The 22,155-nt window shown below is 43.7% G+C and overlaps 1 long non-coding RNA gene across 1 annotated transcript in view; it reads right to left on the bottom strand.

The window, feature by feature from the left end:
• Positions 1-4,017: 4,017 nt before the first annotated feature.
• LOC131927146 (uncharacterized) overlaps positions 4,018-22,155 on the bottom strand; it is a 39,276-nt gene continuing 21,138 nt past the window's right edge. Inside the window, exon 2 of the long non-coding RNA XR_009383604.1 lies at positions 4,018-4,402. This is a non-coding gene — a long non-coding RNA (uncharacterized LOC131927146). The remainder of the gene's footprint in view (positions 4,403-22,155) is intronic.

Genomic DNA, 22,155 nt, shown 5'->3' with positions numbered 1-22,155 from the left:
ATTTGATTGTTTTTTTTTTAATAATCAGGTCACTTAAGGACACGGGACATATTTGGCTGGCTTACAACAGACGACATGAGTGTTCTGGAAGATATTGAAGGCAAGGGGAGGTAACCTTGTTGATGTTTAGTTCCACTTCTGGTCTTCATTTTTCGCATCTCTTCAACATATTCACGAAATAAGTCTGTCCACCATTTGCCCTTATTTTACCCTTTAGTAAAATTCTTATAAATAAACTAAACTTTACAAAATTTTGTACTATTGTTGGCAATTGTTATATCCAGATTTCGCGTAGATTTTTTTGTTTTCAGCCTAGAGCAAACATGGCTACTGTACTACCATGGTGTGAAACACACACATATTTAGACTTCCACACAAGGCCGTCTCCACTGATTTGTGAAAGCTTTATTTTAGAACCCCACCTCAAACCTTGGCGTTACCGAATACAGAGGACGGGAATTTCCGTTTAGCTGATTGCGGTGCTATAAATAGTTGATGGGCCGATCGTATCGAAAGTGTGATTACAATAATTGAAGTATTCGAGTATCCCTGCTATCAATGCAAGTTAAATCAACGCGAATAAAAATAGACATTAAAATTATATTCTCTTTGAAAATGGATTTCGTGGTTTAGCTTAATTACATAGTCCCACATATGTTAAACATCGCTGTCTAGTTTGTTTCAGTAATTAATTTCCCTGGCCAACGTTGGCTAGCGGGCCGAGAGATAAACGGGTTACTGGCTGAGGAAATGGCCGCAAGCTTATGGCCTGTTGAAAGTGTGGGTCCTTAGTGTCCGCGCGATTACACTGACCGCTGGGCAGTAGACGGGGCTACCAGGAGACTGGCGGTACTCTGCGAGCTAACGTACTTAACATTAAGCTAATTGAGGTCAGACAATTCAATAGCTAAATGGGGGTGGGGGGGGGGGGTCGGTAAGCGATGAGAGTGTCCAGGCATTGTCTTAAGTACAGGGACTCTGGCCGCGAGAAATTGCTTTAACTTTATGGGAAAAATTGGTTTAACTCTATAGGAACTGAAGTGGTTTAACTCTATAGTAACTGAAGTGGTTTAACTCTATAGGAACTCTAGCGTGGTTTAACTCTATAGGAATCTAAGGGTAAAAATGGGTTGAACTATACGACCAGAATCAATAAATCATTGTTTTAACTCTATAGGGACAAACGCGGTTAAATTCCAGAAGAATACTAACGATGGACAATTAGATTTTACCCAATAGAAACTCTAATCCTAAGAAATCGGTTAAACTGCTTTTGTTTGAACTTTCAAATCCACCCCCCCCCCATAAAAATCTAGAATAATCGATTGCTGAACAAGACTATGACTCTCATCAATATTTTCTATCAACGCATGTTCTGAAATCTTGACTGTGTAGCTTTCTTGCGCCAGTACTTAAAGTGCAATTGGCAATACGGCGGGAATCATTTCGTGTTCAATAAAACAGGTCAATCGGGTTCAAGGTTATTCAAAACTGGAGGGTGTGAGGAGCGGGGTGGAGTGGAACAGAAAATGAGACGAAAATATCGATCAATCCTGGCTAGAGATAATCTGAGAAATTGAAAATCACGACTGGGGACAGTGGCGGCGTCACGCTTGATGTGCACTGTCTCATGTAGTACTACACGGTGGGGGGGGGGGGAGGAGGGGGGGGGGGAGTGGTAGCCTAGTACAGCTGCGACATCAAGCTACAACATGGCGGTTAGAGAAAATACTTTGAGGCATCACACAATATGTCATACAACTGTCAGAAATACTAGTTCCATACTTCAAAATAACGTTTCACAAAAAGGTTGGAAATCATAGTTTCACACTTCACACAATATTTCATAGAATGGCTTGAAAGAGTAGTTGTACAAATCACACTGACATTTCACATAATGAATAGAAATATGTGAATAAACTTGTAACCGCTGCATTCAACACACAATTTGGTATCTTAGCAAACACTTTATACAACTTGGTATCTGAGCAATCAATATACACAACCAGGTATCTGACCTGTCATTTTACACAATTTGGTATCTAACCAATTACTTCACACTTGCACTGCAGTCAATACTGTGTAGCCTAAAGTAGATACTACAGTTTGCGGTTAAATCAACAGCTTGTCTGGATCTTAAGTTATTTATGCTGTGGGGCCTAGGGCGCCATCTTGGTGAACAGTGGAACAGAAGCGAGCTCGTTAAATTCATAAAGAATGCCCACTGAAGTTATGGTTCTAAAACATGTTGAGTTGCTTCTCGTGGACCGCGTATTGACCAGTCCAGTCTCGCAACATGTGCAGGCAACACGTTTTTTAATAGCTGCTCCGACACCTTACCCCCCCCCCCCCTTATCACCCTCTCCCCACCCACGAAGAAATGGAAGCAACTCGCAAATTTACTGTTTCATTAACATATTAGGAATCCATTTTTTAACGCGGGTCGCGTCACGTGGAACACGCCATGTTGGTGTAGGCTGGCGTCGCTGTGACGTGGGTACCAGGTCACGTGGGAGCCACCAGCAGCCGGACGGAACTCATCTTTCATTCCTTTAGCATTGTCTCCAGCAATTACCTGCCCCTGAATTAACCTTGGTTTGCAGCCCCCAGATTAGGGCCCTCGCGTTCCTCCTATCGTTCCACAGGCGCCCATCACGGCCAATTATTCCTTGCTCACCAACCGTGCACTATTTGCAGATGAATTGAACACGAGGGAGAGATGGGAGCGTTCCGATGACCAGAGGAGTTGTCTCCCTGTAGACACGAGCCGGAGTTACGGTCCTTGTGATAACTCCGTCCCAGGGCGCCCTGTTGTGGCTTTGATTAAAGCGGCTTAAAATTGAGTTTCACGCGCAATTTTTTTTGGGATGTGTGAGCGGCTCTCATACAGAGAGAGGAGACAGATACAGATGGGGAGAGGGGGAGAGATTGGTCTATTGTTATCGATGTATTTAAGTTTGTTTAGCCATTTAAAAAAAAAAATATAGCAAAACGTAAACAAAATGTAAATATGTGAGTGTATTAGTGTGATAAAAATACCATCATCTATACATTAAGGAAAGAAATCAATCATTCCTAAAATTTCAGATTTCGATAAAGTTTTTCCAATTCGAAACAATTATGTACAAATGATGTAACAATATAAATAACAAACAAGAGACCAAGAATCCACTCACGAATAGTCACTAACACTCAAGCCCACACAGACAAATAGAGGCACATATTTCATCCATTATAAATGCCCCGCCCCACCCCCACCCCTGTAGGACCTGAGGATGTCCGGCCAGTGAGATCAAACGACGGACAACGTCATTTTGGTGCCGGGAGGTTGATACCATCGCTGAGTGGTGACCCCAATTGACGGGGGGGGGGGCTTTTAATTTAATTACTTGTCAGGCGGCGGAGTTTCTCCACAATTAGGCTGGCCCGCACAGAGTTTGAGCTGGGGGCTCAAAGTGTGTGGGGTGTGTGGACTTGTGTGTGTGTGTTCAGGGGGGGGGGGGTTGAGTTCAACTGTATATAATATGTGTTAATGTCACCACTTGCCCAGTCACCAGTCAACCTGATTGTGCGTGTGCGTTAGCAATACGAGGTGCGTCACAATCAGAAATTTTTTGAAGGCATATCCTTTGGGGTGAAACCCCTTTTCGAATCAAGTTCACCCCCCCCCACCCCCCCCACACACACACACAAGCACAAATATACTTCTACCACTGTCTGCTCACACTCTCCCCGAATGTTTCAAGTACCCCTTCCCCCCCCCCCCCGCCGGAGATAAATTTCTGAAAGAAACACTTGTCAAAACGTTTGTATTAATAACACGTCCAACTATTGCCAGTTGAAGTAAGGTGGAAAACCACGTATGTAACTAGTGGGAGTCGACCATCACAGTTTTGGTCATGATTCTTAAGTTTGAATAGTGTGTCGGACATTGAATTAAACTAGCAATTATATTGTTCCAGAAATTCATCGTCATGTAAAAAAAAATATATTAAAAAAATAAAGCCAAGAAAAAAAGTTTTAGCATTGGCTTTAATTAAGCACTTGGCCAAAAATGAGACAGCACTGTTTATTAAGCACATGACAAAATGAGACAGCACTATTTATTTAGCACATGTCAGAAAGCACTATTTATAATTCTAAAACTGCCATGACTTAAACCAGACCGCGGTGCTAAATAATTCTCTCTGAGGCTGGAAGGTCTCCAAATTTTAAGCCGCTCCAAGATGGCGGAAAGTGGGGGAAGGGGGTAGGGGGTCGGAGTGCCGGCAGAGAGCGGCTATGATTGCATCACGATATTGCCGGTTTCCTGGGCCGGTGCCGCCACAGGCGCCGGATGTTCTAAGTGGAAGAGTTCCGGTGGAGTTTGTCGATTCCAGTTTCTTCCCTCCCTTTCTAGAGACTGGGGAGAGATAGGAAAATTTCAATTTTTTTTTTTTGCGAAACAAAAGATTATTTTTAAAGAAAACGTTTGGTTAACATAATAATATTTAGTTAAAACGAAGCCTTTTCTAATTTATAAAACAATATCAAAGTAATGCAAAAAAAAAAAAAAATTAGATGGAAATGAATTAAGGAAATGAATTTGATAACATTTTTTTTTTAAATATCGCTTTTTATCTTGAAAGTTTGTATTATATGTAAACAATATATGTGAAAAAATCATTTTCTTATGCAGATACGGATATCTGAGTATCTGTGAGATGGTTGCCGGATAATAATTTTATTACGAGTCAGATAACAAACGGAAGCCATTGAATTTAAAATGTCACAAAAATCTGGCAAGATTGCAATCCTTGCACAAGCATAACCAAAAAATAAGACCGGCTTGCTTTCAGATTTCCGACAGTTCATTTGTCTAGCACGCAATGATTTCCTGTTGCATGAGGCATATGTGGCTGACACGGTATGTGTGTGTGTGTGTTTATGTGTGTGTGTGTGCCAATAACATATGTGGCTGGCACGGTATTTGTGTGTGTGTTTATGTGTGTGTGTGTGTGTGCCAATAACATATGTGGCTGACACGGGATGTTTGTGTGTGTTTATATGTGTCTGTGTGTGTGTCTGTGTGTGTGTGCCAATAACACATGTGGCAGACACGGTACGTGTGTGTGTTTATGTGTGTCTGTGTGTGTGTGTGCCAATAACATATGTGGCTGGCACGGGACGTGTGTGTGTTAATGTGTGTCTGTGTGTGTGTGCCAATAACATATGTGGCTGGCACGGGACGTGTGTGTGTTTATGTGTGTCTGTGTCTGTGTGTGTGTGAACAACATGTGGCTGGCATGGGAAGTGTATGTTTATGTGTGTGTGTGTGTGTGTGTGTGTATTTCTCTGTGTGTATGTGAGGTGAATGTGACGTGTATGTACAACAACATATGGAAAACATGGAGAAAGTGTGTAAAATTATGTCACGTATGTGTGTGTCGATCGTTTACTTGTGACATACGTAGATTGTGTCGGTGGATAATTAACTGACACACGTAGACACACAATCACGTGAAGACACACGTACTGTGTCTGGACTGGATATATTTTAAAGAAATGATTGTACAATATTTTGTCTAGCTGTTCACCTAATATCAACATTCTGGGCTCAATGTGTACTTTGAGAACATACGATTGTGTTGTGTTTAACTTTAGTTCTGTTTTTACGTCTAACTATTGTTTCAAAAGTTTCAGGCTGAAACAGTTTAATTGGTGGCGTCAAAAAGGCGGGGTGCTATGTTTGGGCTGATCTAGTGATGGGGAGAGATGAGGGGACGACGCCGACACCAAACGAAAAGTAGCAAGTGTTAACGAGAAATTCACATTGTTACAGGTAGTTTAATGCAAGTTCAATACATAAATACACGAAGGGTGACACTGTCCAGGCTAGGGGGGTGGGGTGGGGGGAAGGGGGACGACGACACACGAACTCTGCTATAGTTGTAGTATATCATAAATATGGTTGACAGAGGTGAGGGGGAGTGGCACCCTGGGCTACCACAGGGGGTGTAACCCGACCTAGTGACGCCACAGATTGAAATAATAACCCAATCTCTACCAACAATCAAACAATCAAAATACGCCAATCACACGTCAGCCAGTGACCTAATGAACTGGGATTGATGAAATCCGCCAGTTGGATTGTGGGAAGTTTTTTTCCGACCGTGCGAGGCTAGAGTTACACGTGCAGGGTTGGAATGAGCGGTTGGCGTGCGGCACTGCTCTAGAGATGTACTCACCGTCACGGAAGATCTGCTATCGCCAGTCATCACTGGGCACCACAAGTTAAGCTGCGTCCTGACTCTCGCTTTTGATTGGCTGATAGCAGACAGGCATGATGGAGACCCGTTGATGGGGGAACTCAGGCAAACTCTACTTCCTCCCAGTGTAATAGGCTACATCCTCCCATTGAGTTATAGGCTACAACCACTCAATGAGTAATAGGCTACCTCCACTCAATGAGTGGTGGACTACATCCTCAAAATGAGTAATAGGCTACATCATACCAAAGTTCAATAAGCTACCAGGCTCCTATTCTGTAGTAGGCTACCACCACCACTCTACTTCCCCTGTGCCAATGCTTGTTGCATTAACATGATAGCTATCTTTCTTTGGCGCATCACGCTACGATCCACATGTATGACGAATTTTCAGTTATCAAATAGTCAAAATAGGCTTTCAGTAGCAGATTAATAGAGGCTTTCAGTAACAGTTGAATAGTTGGACAATGTCACCATTGCATATCAGTTGAAGGAGGCGAGATGTTTGTTAGAAAGTCAGACTGGCAATCGATGCCACCTTCGCATGCCAAGACTTGGCCATCTAAGTACTATATGTCAAGTACTATATGTCAAGTGCTATATGTCAAGTGCTATGTGTCAAGTGCTATATGTCAAGTACTATATGTCAAGTACGATATGTCTACTCACAGGCCATTTAATTCTCTCTTGAGAATACTCGAGGCTACAATGTATACAAAAACACAGAAGCCAAATGTCTCTATGGTTAGAGTCAAGCTAAACAAACGTCCGTAAATAACTTGACAGCAAACACTAAAATCATGCTGATCGTCACCGCAACTATTAAAACATCATTTCAATTTTTTTTCGGAAATTACGCCTATTTTTAGAAAGAGGATCGTTTAAGAATTTTTTTAATTAACCCATTTTTCCAACCATTTAGCAGCCATCGGTCTGTGGGGACCAAATTAGCAGGAGGTTCCGCCGAATGGTCTGCTGGTTGCGCCACTGTGTTCAGCGATCCTTGAATCTCCAGACCCTCGCCGTGGTCCCGTCGAGGCAGCCTTCAGACCGTCAAGAGAATGCCTATATTGTCATCGCGTTCAATTGACTCGTGACGGTGGTATGTCTTCAATGGTCGAGGCGGGCTTGATGCTGCCGGCTGGGGACGAGGGCCGCGGCTATCTCATGTCCCATCACACTTTTGATAAATTCAGACTCGTCTTGTGAACGTACAGGAGAAGTGTATCGGGGACCGGAATCTTCAGCCGGCAGGAATGGTTTGGCTCCGTGTTTAGGGTGGGGTGGGGGTAAACCTGGGGTGGGGGGTGTCTAGAAAGGGGAGCAAACGAGGCTTCAAAAGACAATTTTTATTCAAAGATCAGCTGTATCAAGTCCTATCAATGTCGTTTCAATGGGTGGCGAAATTGCATTTCATACTTTCATTTTTGTGTTGGGGAGATAAAAAAGTGAAGTTGTCTTTTTCGCTGTGATGTTTTATGGCTTTATTGATGGGGCCATACGATATATGCCTCAACGTTCATGGAAGATAAAATAATACATATATTTGTTGAAAATATATTAAAAAACATCTGTGTTGTTATCTATAGAATTTCATCGCGTAAGGCAAGAAAAAACAAACATAAAGAATAAATGTGTTTTTGTGGGCTGTTGGCCGCTTTGTACTGGCCACATTGTACTGGCCATATTGTACGTGCATGTTGTATTAGCTATGTTGTATTGGCCATGCACTGGCCAAATTGTACTGGCCAAATTGTACTAGCCATTTTGTAGTAGCCATGTTGTACTGGCCATGTTGTACTGGCCATGTTGTACTGGTCATGTTGTACTGGTCATAAATAGTGTTGTATCAGAGGTTCAATCTCTTATTGTTGAAGATTCTTGAAGAATTTCGCAAATTTCTGAATCAGACGAAAGGTGAAGGTCGTAACGAGGTAGCCGGACACCTGTAACAATTATCCGTCTCTCGGTCGTCTGCTGGGCAACAGGACACTGGGTGATCGTCTGGTAAATACCGGAAGTCCTGGTTATGGAAACGAGGCAACGCTGTACGTAAGCAGACGGTTAGAATCCTGTTAGATAGAGATTTGATAGCCGCGTCTAGTTGGAGAGGAAGATAGGACATAACGATATACTTTGTTCAAGGTTGTTACAGCCGGGTTTAGGTGGGTCTATTGTAGGCGTGATCTTGTCGGTGTTAGTAGTTGTTGGTGTTGTCTGATGGTGTGGTGAGAATGGTGTGGTAGAATAATATGGTGTTGTGGTGAGATGGTGTGGTCTGATGGTGTGGTCTGATGGTGTGGTCTGATGGTGTGGTCTGATGTTGTGGTCTGATGTTGTGGTCTGATGGTGTGGTGAGATGGTGTGGTGAGATGGTGTGGTCTGATTGTGTGGTCTGATGTTGTGGTCTGATGGTGTGGTCTGATGGTGTGGTCTGATGGTGTGGTCTGATGTTGTGGTCTGGTGTTGTGGTCTGATGTTGAGGTCTGATGTTGTGGTCTGGTGTTGTGGTCTGATGTTGTGGTCTGATGGTGTTGTCTGATGGTGTGGTATGATGGTGTGGTCGGATGGTGTTGTCTGATGGTGTGGTCTGATGGTGTGGTCTGATGGTGTTGTCTGATGGTGTGGTCTGATGGTGTGGTATGATGGTGTGGTCGGATGGTGTGGTCAGATGGTGTGGTGAGACGGTGTGGTGAGATGGTGTGGTCGGATGGTGTGGTCAGATGGTGTGGTGAGACGGTGTGGTGAGATGGTGTGGTCTGATGGTGTTGTCTGATGGTGTGGTCTGATTGTGTGGTCTAATGTTGTGGTCTAATGTTGTGGTCTGATGGTGTTGTCTGATGGTGTGGTCTGATGGTGTGGTCTGATGGTGTGGTCTGATGGTGTGGTCTGATGGTGTGGTCTGATGGTGTGGTCTGATGGTGTGGTCTGATGTTGTGGTCTGATGGTGTGGTCTAATGTTGTGGTCTGATGTTGTTGTCTGATGGTGTGGTCTGATGGTGTGGTCTAATGTTGTGGTCTAATGTTGTGGTCTGATGGTGTTGTCTGATGGTGTGGTCTGATTGTGTGGTCTAATGTTGTGGTCTGATGGTGTTGTCTGATGGTGTGGTCTGATGGTGTTGTCTGATGGTGTGGTCTGATGGTGTGGTCTAATGTTGTGGTCTAATGTTGTGGTCTGATGGTGTTGTCTGATGGTGTGGTCTGATTGTGTGGTCTAATGTTGTGGTCTAATGTTGTGGTCTGATGGTGTTGTCTGATGTTGTGGTCTGATGGTGTTGTCTGATGGTGTGGTCTTATGGTGTGGTCTGATGGTGTTGTCTGATGGTGTGGTCTGATTGTGTGGTGAGATGGTGTGGTCTGAGGGTGTGGTGAGATGGTGTGGTCTAATGTTGTGGTCTGATGTTGTGGTCTGATGGTGTTGTCTGATGGTGTTGTCTGATGGTGTGGTCTGATGGTGTTGTCTGATGGTGTTTTCTGATGGTGTGGTCTGATTGTGTGGTGAGATGGTGTGGTCTGATGGTGTGGTGAGATGGTGTGGTCTAATGTTGTGGTCTGATGTTGTGGTCTAATGTTGTGGTCTGATGGTGTGGTCTGATGGTGTGGTGGGATGGTGTGGTCTGATGGTGTGGTGAGATGGTGTGGTGGGATGGTGTGGTCTGATGGTGTGGTCTGATGGTGTTATCTGATGGTGTGGTCTGATTGTGTGGTGAGATGGTGTGGTCTGATGGTGTGGTGAGATGGTGTGGTCTAATGTTGTGGTCTGATGTTGTGGTCTAATGTTGTGGTCTGATGGTGTGGTTTGATGGTGTGGTGAGATGGTGTGGTCTGATGTTGTGGTCTGATGGTGTGGTCTGATGGTGTGGTGGGATGGTGTGGTCTGATGGTGTGGTGAGATGGTGTGGTGGGATGGTGTGGTCTGATGGTGTGGTCTGATGGTGTTGTCTGATGGTGTGGTCTGATTGTGTGGTGAGATGGTGTGGTCTGATGGTGTGGTGAGATGGTGTGGTCTAATGTTGTGGTCTGATGTTGTGGTCTAATGTTGTGGTCTGATGGTGTGGTTTGATGGTGTGGTGAGATGGTGTGGTCTGATGTTGTGGTCTGATGGTGTGGTCTGATGGTGTGGTGGGATGGTGTGGTCTGATGGTGTGGTGAGATGGTGTGGTGGGATGGTGTGGTCTGATGGTGTGGTCTGATGGTGTTGTCTGATGGTGTGGTCTGATTGTGTGGTGAGATGGTGTGGTCTGATGGTGTGGTGAGATGGTGTGGTCTAATGTTGTGGTCTGATGTTGTGGTCTAATGTTGTGGTCTGATGGTGTGGTTTGATGGTGTGGTGAGATGGTGTGGTCTGATGGTGTGGTCTGATGGTGTGGTCTGATGGTGTGGTGGGATGGTGTGGTCTGATGGTGTGGTGGGATGGTGTGGTGGGATGGTGTGGTATGATGGTGTGGTGGGATGGTGTGGTGAGATGGTGTGGTGGGATGGTGTGGTCTGATGGTGTGGTGGGATGGTGTGGTCTGATGGTGTGGTATGATGGTGTTGTCTGATGGTGTGAGATGGTGTGATGGGATGGTGTGGTGGGATGGTGTGGTGGGATGGTGTGGTATGATGGTGTGGTGGGATGGTGTGGTGGGATGGTATGGTATGATGGTGTGGTGGGATGGTGTGGTGAGATGGTGTGGTTGGATGGTGTGGTCTGATGGTGTGGTGGGATGGTGTGGTCTGATGGTGTGGTATGATGGTGTGGTCTGATGGTGTGGTCTGATGGTGTGGTGTGATGGTGTGGTTTGATGGTGTGGTGAGATGGTGTGGTTTGATGGTGTGGTAGAATGGTATGGTTTGTTGGTGTGGTCTGATGGTGTGGTCTGATGGTGTGGTGGGATGGTGTGGTGAGATGGTGTGGTGGGATGGTGTGGTCTGATGGTGTGGTGGGATGGTGTGGTCTGATGGTGTGGTATGATGGTGTTGTCTGATGGTGTGAGATGGTGTGATGGGATGGTGTGGTGGGATGGTGTGGTGGGATGGTGTGGTATGATGGTGTGGTGGGATGGTGTGGTGGGATGGTATGGTATGATGGTGTGGTGGGATGGTGTGGTGAGATGGTGTGGTGGGATGGTGTGGTCTGATGGTGTGGTGAGATGGTGTGGTCTGATGTTGTGGTCTGATGGTGTGGTCTGATGGTGTGGTGGGATGGTGTGGTCTGATGGTGTGGTGAGATGGTGTGGTGGGATGGTGTGGTCTGATGGTGTGGTCTGATGGTGTTGTCTGATGGTGTGGTCTGATTGTGTGGTGAGATGGTGTGGTCTGATGGTGTGGTGAGATGGTGTGGTCTAATGTTGTGGTCTGATGTTGTGGTCTAATGTTGTGGTCTGATGGTGTGGTTTGATGGTGTGGTGAGATGGTGTGGTCTGATGGTGTGGTCTGATGGTGTGGTCTGATGGTGTGGTCTGATGGTGTGGTGAGATGGTGTGGTTTGTTAGTGTGATCTAACGGTATTATCAGACAGTATGATGAGACAAGAAGGTTGAGACTGCAATGTTTGACTTAAGAAAAAGACAGTACTGCTACAGTGAGTAGTTTTAAATGTCGAGCCGCTAGCACATGATGATTTGGTGGTCCCACAATAGCTCATTACATGTAACCCTAGCACTGGTTACTGACGAGAAAACAATTATTTTAACTATTTTCATTCAATTGTTAATTGTTGTATTTGGTCGTTTTATAGTGTTGTGTTATAATGTTGAAGTATCATGTTGTTATAATGTTGTGCTATAATAATATATTGTAAAGTTGAATTACAATGTACTAAAATGTTGCACTATAATGATGTATTATAAAGTTGTTTTAAAATATTGTACTATATGTTGCATTATAATGTTGTAGCATATTATTATGTGTTTATTTAAAGAAAGAAAACATCTCGCCAGCTGACTCATGACGCCCAATCGACTCTCGCCCACCCCCTCCCAAATACAACCCACCCCTCTCCCCCCAACCATGTACCACCCACCCACCCACATACCACCAACCCCTCCCCACCCCACAACGTACAAGTGACTGTTCCAATTACCATCCAAAGGAAAGATAATTCTGATCTTTGTAGACATTTTAAACTGTGTGAAATCGATGCTGTCCCTTTCATTCAGCGGTGGAAGCCAATTTTAGCGGCCCATATTTCACTGGCCGTAGGTAAACAATAGCCCCCCCCCTTCCCCTCCCTCGTCATGCTTTACTCCCACAAACCCCTACCCCACCCCCTGACATTTTGTGAAACCTATACCCCCACGAGTTTTTTTTTAAGTTCCGGATTCCTGTTCCGTGCTTACAAATTTGGTCTAAAGTTTAGACCAGCTTCTTGACAAAGTCCATAAATTTGACACAACGCACTAAACCTGACCAGCGGTCCTTTTGTCTGCGGGCCGGGATGTCTGGGTACGGCTATTCAAAAGTTGGCGTGTTTACGACCGGGAGGTGTTAGATGTCTGCCCCTCCCCCTCTCCCCCCTCCCAGAAAACCAAAACGAGGTTTTGTTTTTTACGGCCGGATGTCGCCAAACAAACTGCCACCAAACTTTAATGAGCTTCTGAATGAAATTAAATTACTTTTTAAGCCCAAAGTCTTTGTCTCTTTTAATGAAAGTCTTTAATTATCAAACATTTTTTAAAGGAATTTACCGGGTAAACTACCTGTAATCTACATGTATACAGCCTGCGACATTATGTTTTACCCACATTAAAACAGAAACACCTTCTCTATCTTGTAAATTTTAATGTTTAAAAAATCGTCGTAACAATATTATTTGCAGTGTGCACTTTTTAAATAGAAAGTATAAGGAAATCAAGCAGTGGATTAACAGACTACAGCTAACACAACTTCTCGTAGACTTTACATTTTTCCACTGAAAGCAAGTAGCAATCTATGTTCTCCCACCTACTAGGTAGACATTAATTAGGTAGTTAGGTGGTCCATGCACTACCTTTCCTAGGTAGTTAGGTGGTCCATGCACTACCATTCATAGGTAGTTAGTTGGTCCATACACAACCATTGCTAGGTAGTTATCAGCCTGTTAACTATTTACCGTTATAGTACTGAGGTAGCCTTATATCTATTTCTATAACTTAGGTGGTCAGCTTCCTCTTCCCATCCCCATCTCCCCCTCCTTCAGGTATTCACCCCCCCCATCTACACCTGTACTACCATCTCTCCCTCCTCCAGGTATTTACCCCCCCCCCCCCCCCACATCCATCGGATACCCACCTACGCCCGGCGTCGCCATAAAATCTACCCGTCATTTTGTCACTCCCCCGACTGACGTCCCCTGTCCCGTGGGACAACGGCGCCTCCCCCACCCCCCGATTAGATTACACGGGACCCTATCATTCCCAGCCGACGTCGGGGTGAAATATGCTTCTCCAGTTTCTCTTATCACCCAACCCTATCTTCACAGTCCCCATTGACTGTCAACAAACCGACCCCAGTCAAACGACGCTCCCAGGATGCTGGGCCCAAAGAATAAAACGCAATGCGCTCTTTACCCGGCGACGGACTGGGAACCGCCGTCCTTTGGATCCCAACGATCTCATTCCGTGATCTACCTCACCGATCTGCTTGAATCTGTGTTTCCCCGCCTGCTTTTATGTCTGAAATTTTTAACTGCTGGGGCTGATTGGTTAGGGAATTAATCCCAGACCACAGTATCCCGGTGCTTGGTGAGATTCTAAGGTAGATAACTAAGGGAAAGAACGATAACTCCGCGCCTCGCGAACATGTTGATTTCAAAGATTTAAAGACGGAGTCGCTGCCGCTGGATTTACTTGGGCATTCAAGGGGTTTTATTATGTCCGCTCTAAAGACGGACAAATATCCCCAGCCCCAGTGTGACTTAGCTGAGGTCCTTGTCGTGAGCCGGCCCACGGGGGGATGAGCAGCGGCGGAGTTAGACCCCGACCCCCGGGGTGTCAGGGCGGATTGATGGGTGGGGCACATGCTGGGTGACGTGAGCAGGGTTTATGTCGTGTGCCGCGTCACGCTCCGGGGCTCCGTCTTACACACGGTGACAAATCACGTCATTGTGAGCAGTCACGTCACGGTAATACGTCACGTCACGGTAATACGTCACGACACGGTAATATGTCACGGCGTTATCTAGGTCTAAAACGTTGTAACATTTTTATTGAAATAAATTTCCTAATAACGAAATTACAGCCATTCCAGCCAAAGTCTTTCTGGATATATATATATATATATATATATATATATATATATATATATATATATATATATATATATATATATATATATATATGAGTGATAGAGAGAATCCTATATATTATATATTTATATATGTATTCTCATTAGCTTTAAATTAGCTATAGAAAATCGATCTTCACTTCTTCGATCTTGATGCCTTACATCTTCCTTCATTTCTCCATCTATTTAAAATTGATTTTTTATATCAGTTTTTTGATCATCAATTCCGTTCGTCAGCTCCCCTTCTGGGATGTATCTCAGCCTCTCCTTAATGCTTGCTTGGTTTTAATAGCTATTAAATGTGGCTCGTCTTTCGGCACATCGCACTCAACTTTCATCACAGGGAGGTAATTCATTACAATAATGATTTCCTTTTAGTGTTCTCCCTTGATTTTTCTAGGTCACAACAAAGAGTCTCAAATTTTAGGACAACGAACCCCTTACTCTATTTTTACAAAATAACGAGACTTTATATATTTTTTAAACTTAAAATTTAATTTTTGTCAAAGTACATTTCCGACTGTATTTTACGATATCTCCACATCGAAGCGAAACGTTAGGGTGTATAACTTAAAGAGGACATCACGTTGGATAGTTCTAGAACCTCCCCCACATGTCAAGTTTAACGAGTTGAGTAATGTTGATTCTATGCGCTGCTTATTAGATGTGTTTTGATAATCCACGATCGGAGATGGTGCAGCCAATAACCTGGCCACCGGAAGTGGCTCCATTAGAGAACAAAAGGCCCTGCAAGCCGATACAAAGCTGCGTCCTCTGGAACTATGGCACGGCGGACTCTGGCGGAAACGTGTAGGCCATTATACGTTCATGGTTCTAGACACGGTTCCAGGGCGTTGCGTGTCATGGGGGTTGTTTTTATGGTGCGGGGTTTCACTTGTGGTACGGTACTGTTTTTATGGTGCGGGGTTTGTGTTACACGGACTGTTTTTATGGTGCGGGGTTTCACTTGTGGTACGGTACTGTTTTCATGGTGCGGGGTTTGTATTACAGGACTGTTTTTATGGTGCGGGGTTTGTATTACAGGACTGTTTTTATGGTGCGGGGTTTGTGTTACACGTACTGTTTTTATGGTGCGGGGTTTGTATTACAGGACTGTTTTTATGGTGCGGGGTTTGTATTACATGACTGTTTTTATGGTGCGGTGTTTCACATGTGGTACATTGACTATTTATGGTGAGCTCCTTGTGTTACGGGGACTGGTTTAGTGGTCTGTGGTTTGTATTACGCTCAGTGATAAGAACAAATATACAGTTCCATATCCAGCCTGGTTGCTAACTTCGCAGTGTGATAGAATCAAACAATGTGCTTTAGCCACTGTTGGTCATCACAAGCCAACGTGAATCCACAACTACCATTGGCACAGTACATGATCGAGATGATAAGAGTTGTGTGGGGGTGGAAGTGTTTGGTAACATGATGGATTGGGGTAGAAAGGAGTGAGGTGGGGTGAGAGTAGGAAGGGGTTAGGATGGAGTGGAGTTGGGGTTGGGGGTAGGATGTTTGTTCCACGCTGGTGATGGTGTCGGTTGTCCCACGCTGGTGATGGTGTGGCTGTAGGTCTGGTCAGATGGTTGTCCTACGCTGGTGATGGTGTCGGTTGTCCCATGCTAGTGATGGTGTTGGTTGTCACATGATGGTGTGGCTGTAGCTCTGGTCCACCACGTGGGACAGCGGCGGCTGACGTCGTGGCAGCTGTTACCGAATGCCAGGCAGTCTCTGAGCGCGTTCACTGGAGCAGAAACGAGGCGGAATGTCAAGGCGACATCAAAGACTGGTTCCACACGTCGCCGGGTCTCGGTTCGCAGAGCCGCAGAGCTTTGAAGTTGGTCGGCGCAACTTTTATCCCGATAATTGGTTCTGGTGTGGGTATCAGCGCTTAGTTTTGGCCTCTCACTACACCGTACAAAATGGAAGAACTCAGCTGCTGTAGTATTGTTCTATAAATAGCAAGAGCAAAACAGACACTCACAGATTGTGTATCGAATACACATTTGATTTGTTGTCGAAGGACAACCTATTTGGGTCGTTGATAGTATCAATTCATTTTCCAACCAGACTGTAGCATCGATACCTTTACCGATACTTCCTGGGAAATTCATATAAAATACACTTGTTCCCTAAAGTGTTCTTGTTTGACAGATTGTTACAAAATATTCGATATAACCGTTTAAGCTCGAAGTATCGTTTTAAAAATATTGCAAGTAAATTATAGTTCTTTTATGAGTAAAGGAAAAATGTTTCGTTTTGATAAAATAAAATGCAAACAAAAGAATACTTAATAATTGTCTCCCTTCACCTAATTATTTCCCTTTGTCCTAAAAGTTTAAATGCCCGACCGAATGTAATTGTACCTGGAAATTCAGTTTGTCGATCGTTCTCGCATCGTCTTTGTATGTCTGTCTCTCATATGTCTGTCTCTCATATGTCTGTCGTTCATATGTCGGTCTCTCGTACAATTAGTTTAAAGCAATCAATTAGAAAATTATTGATAGCTCAGTGCTAAAGCGGGAAATACTGGACTAGATTAAACTACCCCTCATCTTTCAAAGAAATGTGTTTTTGTATTGCGTTTGTGTTTTATTTTTACATTTAATTTAAAAAAAAAACTCAAGTTTAGATGGTCAATAATTGTATGTAAATTTTTAAATATTCTTTCGTCGACAATGATTATGCTAATTCAACAAAGGGAGATGACACTACCTTAAACATTGAGCAGTTGGTCATTTTTTCCACTATCTTTTTGTCTGTTGAACACTATCAATTATATGTCATCGACCACTTATATGTCAGTGAAATCGACCACTCTTATGTCAGTGACATCGACCACTCTTATGTCAGTGACATCGACCACTCATATGTCAGTGACATCGACCACTCTTATGTCAGTGACATCGACCACTCATATGTCAGTGACATCGACCACTCATATGTCAGTGACATCGACCACTCATATGTCAGTGACATCGACCACTCATATGTCAGTGACATCGACCACTCATATGTCAGTGACATCGACCACTCATATGTCAGTGACATCGACCACTCATATGTCAGTGACATCGACCACTCATATGTCAGTGACATCGACCACTTTTATGTCAGTGACATTTTCCATACTTTTAACAGCTCGAGTGAAAAAAAATGTGATGTTCCCCTTCCAAACCTGACGGTCTATGGGGCAGGTGAAGTAGAGTTACCATCTACTGCTTGATAATGATGTAGGACACAAAGCCATAAACCTTTTAGAAAAGTTATTGTTTGCAGTAACCAACACAATTATGCCAGATAAAAAAATCGTGACAGACCAACAAAAGTATGATAGACCAAAAAAAAAAAAGACAATAAAGAAAATGATATTCCAATAAAACTAACGTAAGCGTAAAAAGCCTATAACATAAAAAAAATCAATATTTTGGACCACCTATATTATGTATACCCATCCTACACACTTAGCTGCAATACTCTACCAATCACAAAACATCACAAATCTATACATCTATCAACTATTGTTATAACCCATCACAAAACATAATATATCTATTTATATTTCAACTGTTATTATAACCCATTACACAATTATAAAATATTTTTTTCCATCAACAGTTGACATCAATTTTTCAATCCCGTGGTTGTGGAAAGGGAAAGGGGAGGGTGTTGTTGCATCTCGTGACTTTTGTTGCCCGTACCCCACCCCCACCCCACCCCCACCCCCACCCCACCCCCACCCCCAATCAGCTGCTATCGTGAGACCTGACCGCGTGTTTCTGGAACCCGTCTCACTAACAGGAAAATAATATCGTTAATGACGTATTCATTTCATCACCGCCGCCTCGCTTTAAAACCTGCAGATTTAATTACCCAGAACGAGGCAGTGACCTATATTCGAAACCAGATCGGCGCTGCTAGTGTTGTGACTTGTGTTGCAAGTCCCAGCTTAAGGTTCACTTTTTAACATAAGGTTCACTTTTTAACATAAGGTTCACTTTTAAACGATTGTATTTGTACTGTCATAAATCTGAAAAAAAAAATGGGGTGACGTATAAGGGAGCACATGGCGCCGACCCACGCCCCGGGGTCGGGGGTGGAGCAACAGCTGTGTCGGTCGCCATGGTGCGGGTGGGTTCAAATCTCTTTAAATTTCACACAAATTGAGCCGGCAATTTGATTTGAACGTGCCGCGATTCGCACTATTAAACAAATGAAATACAACACAAAAAAAAAATAATAACAACAGAGCGATCGAATTTCGGGAGAGCATAGCCGCAGTTTGAAAAATTTAAGTTTTCTGGGATATTGATTTCTATTTCACATGTGAGCACATGTTTTCTAAAGCAGAATGTATTCGGGGCGCACTCCAAAGTCGTGCCTCAAAAATGGGGTGGTACCAGATGGCGGAGGCGTCAGACCGATGACGTTTCAGATGGCTAATTGTCACTACTTAATTAAGGTTGGCGTATTCTCCATGACTAATTAGATTAAGCCGTGTTTCTCCTAACTGCACGACCGCGTTGCGCTGATTGCGCTGTTGTAATGTAAGTAACGCCCGGAGACGGCTGATTTAATATGGCGAGACGTTGTTTTTTATCCTGGCACTGCTTTTGTTGTAGTTTCAGATGTACCGTACTTCCTCATGTAAATTGCCCGATATATTCAATTGTTTAGATAAGTATTAACTATCCCATTAGCACTTGGCGAAAATGTCAAATTTTGACATGAGGTGTAGTAGATTACGTGTTTGTGTTGTAGAAAATGATGTTTAGTCGTATTACATTGTGTTGATACTAAACCTTCCATTGGTTAATTAGAGAATTGCTAGAATCATTGATGTAAAACATGTCATTTCATCGTTTGTACTACGTGCATACAGATTAACGCTAATCCATTGAACTCTACCCCAGGTCACGTGTCTTATTAATCCAACCATGTCTTTCTTAATCTCAACTTAATTTAAACAAAAACACCCCGAGTTCCCGGTCACGTGGGAGGGGAGGGCTTCAGTAACAGAAACAACAATGTGAGAGAGAAAACAATAACTTAGGTCGTGAGTGGGGTTTAGGGTTCGACACGGTCGTGAGAGGGGCTCAGGGATCGACACGGACCAAACAAGATAGTCAGTGATGAAGGGAAGATAAGCTGGTGGACAGCTTGAAGAACTTCCAGAGTTATGGTCCCTGTGTTTATTCTAGGCGGACAGGGTGAGATACCCCCCCCTCCAGATACTGGTAGTAGAGATACTGTCACGTGATGACACGTTTATGGCAAGGGAACTTTGTTCCCTCTCAGACTTGACCGTTTTGTTCCCTCTCAGACTTGACCGTTTTGTTCCCTCTCAGACTTGACCGTTTTGTTCCCTCTCAGACTTGACCGTTTTGTTCCCTCTCAGACTTGACCGTTTTGTTCCTCTCAGACTTGACCGTTTTGTTCTCTCTTAGATTTGTCAAACTTGACCACGATAATGTTCACCACCTATATCAAGTAAAGTTTTTCAACCATATGTTTATTACGTCAGTAAACACATATTTTCTGATGCCGGAAACATTGGTTGAATTCTTCCTATAAATTAGAATAAATCGAATCGCTGGATGACGTCATTGACTTCTGGTCTGTTCTAGACAGAAACACCAACACATTTTGGTTGACATAAAGACAGGTAAACTAATATATAGGTAACGAACAGACAGGACACCAACCCACAGGTAGACCAACAGGCACACCAACAGACAGGTAGGCTACACCAATTGACCGACACACCAACCTACAGACTACATGTACACCAACAGACAGGTACACCAACAGACAGGTAGGCTACACCAATTGACCGACACACCAACCTACAGACTACATGTACACCAACAGACAGGTACACCAACAGACAGGTAGGCTACACCAATTGACCGACACACCAACCTACAGACTACATGTACACCAACAGACAGGTACACCAACAGACAGGTACGCAAGTCAAGTAAATACCCCGTGCCACCAAAATACATTAAAATCAACGGGATCCGGAGAACAAGGAAGCCTTTCTTCTGTCAGTAGGGGCGAATTGAATAGTCGACCCGTCCCTCGCGCTAGTCTGGCACGGTTTGGCTTGGAGGGAGGGGGGGGGGGGACCTGATCTGCAGGGAGGGGGGGGGGGTGACCTGAGGGGGTGAACTGATCAGATCTCGCCCGAGGTGTCACCGTAAGCCCAAAATTATCGTTCGGATTAAGCCTACGGTCAGGATTTCCGAAACAAGAGATTATCTTTGATCATTGAATAGCCAAAACTCCCGCAACAAGAGATAATCTACGATCCGTTTCAAGCAAGTAACCAACTCCGACTCGACTTTTAAATACAACATTCACTCTCCAATATATGTATTACATTACACGAATGAAACCCTCGAATTAAAACCCGCTCTAACTATTGAACAATCGATCATTTCTCCATAGTGATTGATTCTGAGATAAATTGCTATATACTTTACGGAACTTCCTCTTCTTTGGTTACTTTGTAGCTAATAATTTTCTTTAAGTTGTGCTCTGTTCATTATCCTGCGTTAACAATGGTGGTAATCAAGTTACCCGTGACTAATTAAACTTTCTTAGCTACCATAAACCCATGTTCTATAAGTTATAGTTTGACCACTGGTAGAGCTATTAGATATCTGATATAGCCGGATGGTTAAAATTTAAAAGATGTTTACAACTGGTCAACTAGCATTAGTTGGTTGTAACGTGTACCTTGTTCTAAACGCTAACGGTGGGACGTGGTGTTGGACTGACTGAGAGTTCGAATCCCTGTTGCATTTTATGACAGACACACTGGAGGCTGGTTGAGCTGGTGGGTTGGCCGCTATCATCAAAGAAACCAAGAAGCTTTGAAAATCTAGGACCCTTCTTTAGACAAAATATGAGTGCTTTAACCCGTAAGAGCTGCCATTATTTGAAATAAACTCATAGGTACTGCGTTAATGTGTTAAGAAAAGCCTTACATGTTATTAAGAAAGAAATGTATGAGGTTAGTTAGATGTCTAGTGTAAGGACTTGCCTAAAAGTGGCCTTTCTTGGTAACTTTGGGACTAGACTTCACAAAGTTAAGCAGCGCTTTTTAAAGTAGCTACTTAAAATAGTGGTTAGTGTAGAGAGGATGGTGAAAGGGGGGGGGGGGGAATGAGTGTAATGGGTTAATTTGTCAATTTAAAAGAAAATAGCTTGACTAGCTAAAAACATGGCCGTAAAAGTTGAAGTTTAATTGAGCTGACGAATCATCTGTATACTCGTATAGCAGCACATGCAACTAATTGCCCTGATAACTTCCCCTTAATTACTAACTTTCGTCCGTCTTAGTTGGGGGAACCCTAAATTAAGGGAGGTAATACGTTGGTTAGGATAGGAGTTCCTGTCCCTGTTATCCTCACAACAAACATCTCCGGGCGCCATGTTGTGGCTACAAGATGGCTGCAAGAAAAAATGTCCTGGGTGTCCTATAGGACCTCTAGCCCCGCCGTCCTCTTCTGATGGGCGAGCCACTCACACAATAGTATCATAATTACAAGAGCTCTGTCAGTAATTGCTGGCCTGAAATCTCGACAAAAAGCTCGCGAGGTTGCTTGTATTGAGGGTTGTCTGGCTGTGCTGTAAGGATGGTTAT

The sequence above is a fragment of the Physella acuta genome, unplaced genomic scaffold, assembly GCF_028476545.2.
Source record: "Physella acuta isolate Inbredline_101_S28 unplaced genomic scaffold, ASM2847654v3 ptg001377l, whole genome shotgun sequence".
NCBI classification, from domain to species: domain Eukaryota; kingdom Metazoa; phylum Mollusca; class Gastropoda; family Physidae; genus Physella; species Physella acuta.
Note: the sequence above shows the minus strand (reverse complement) of the source record. Positions and strands in the feature narration are given on the sequence as shown.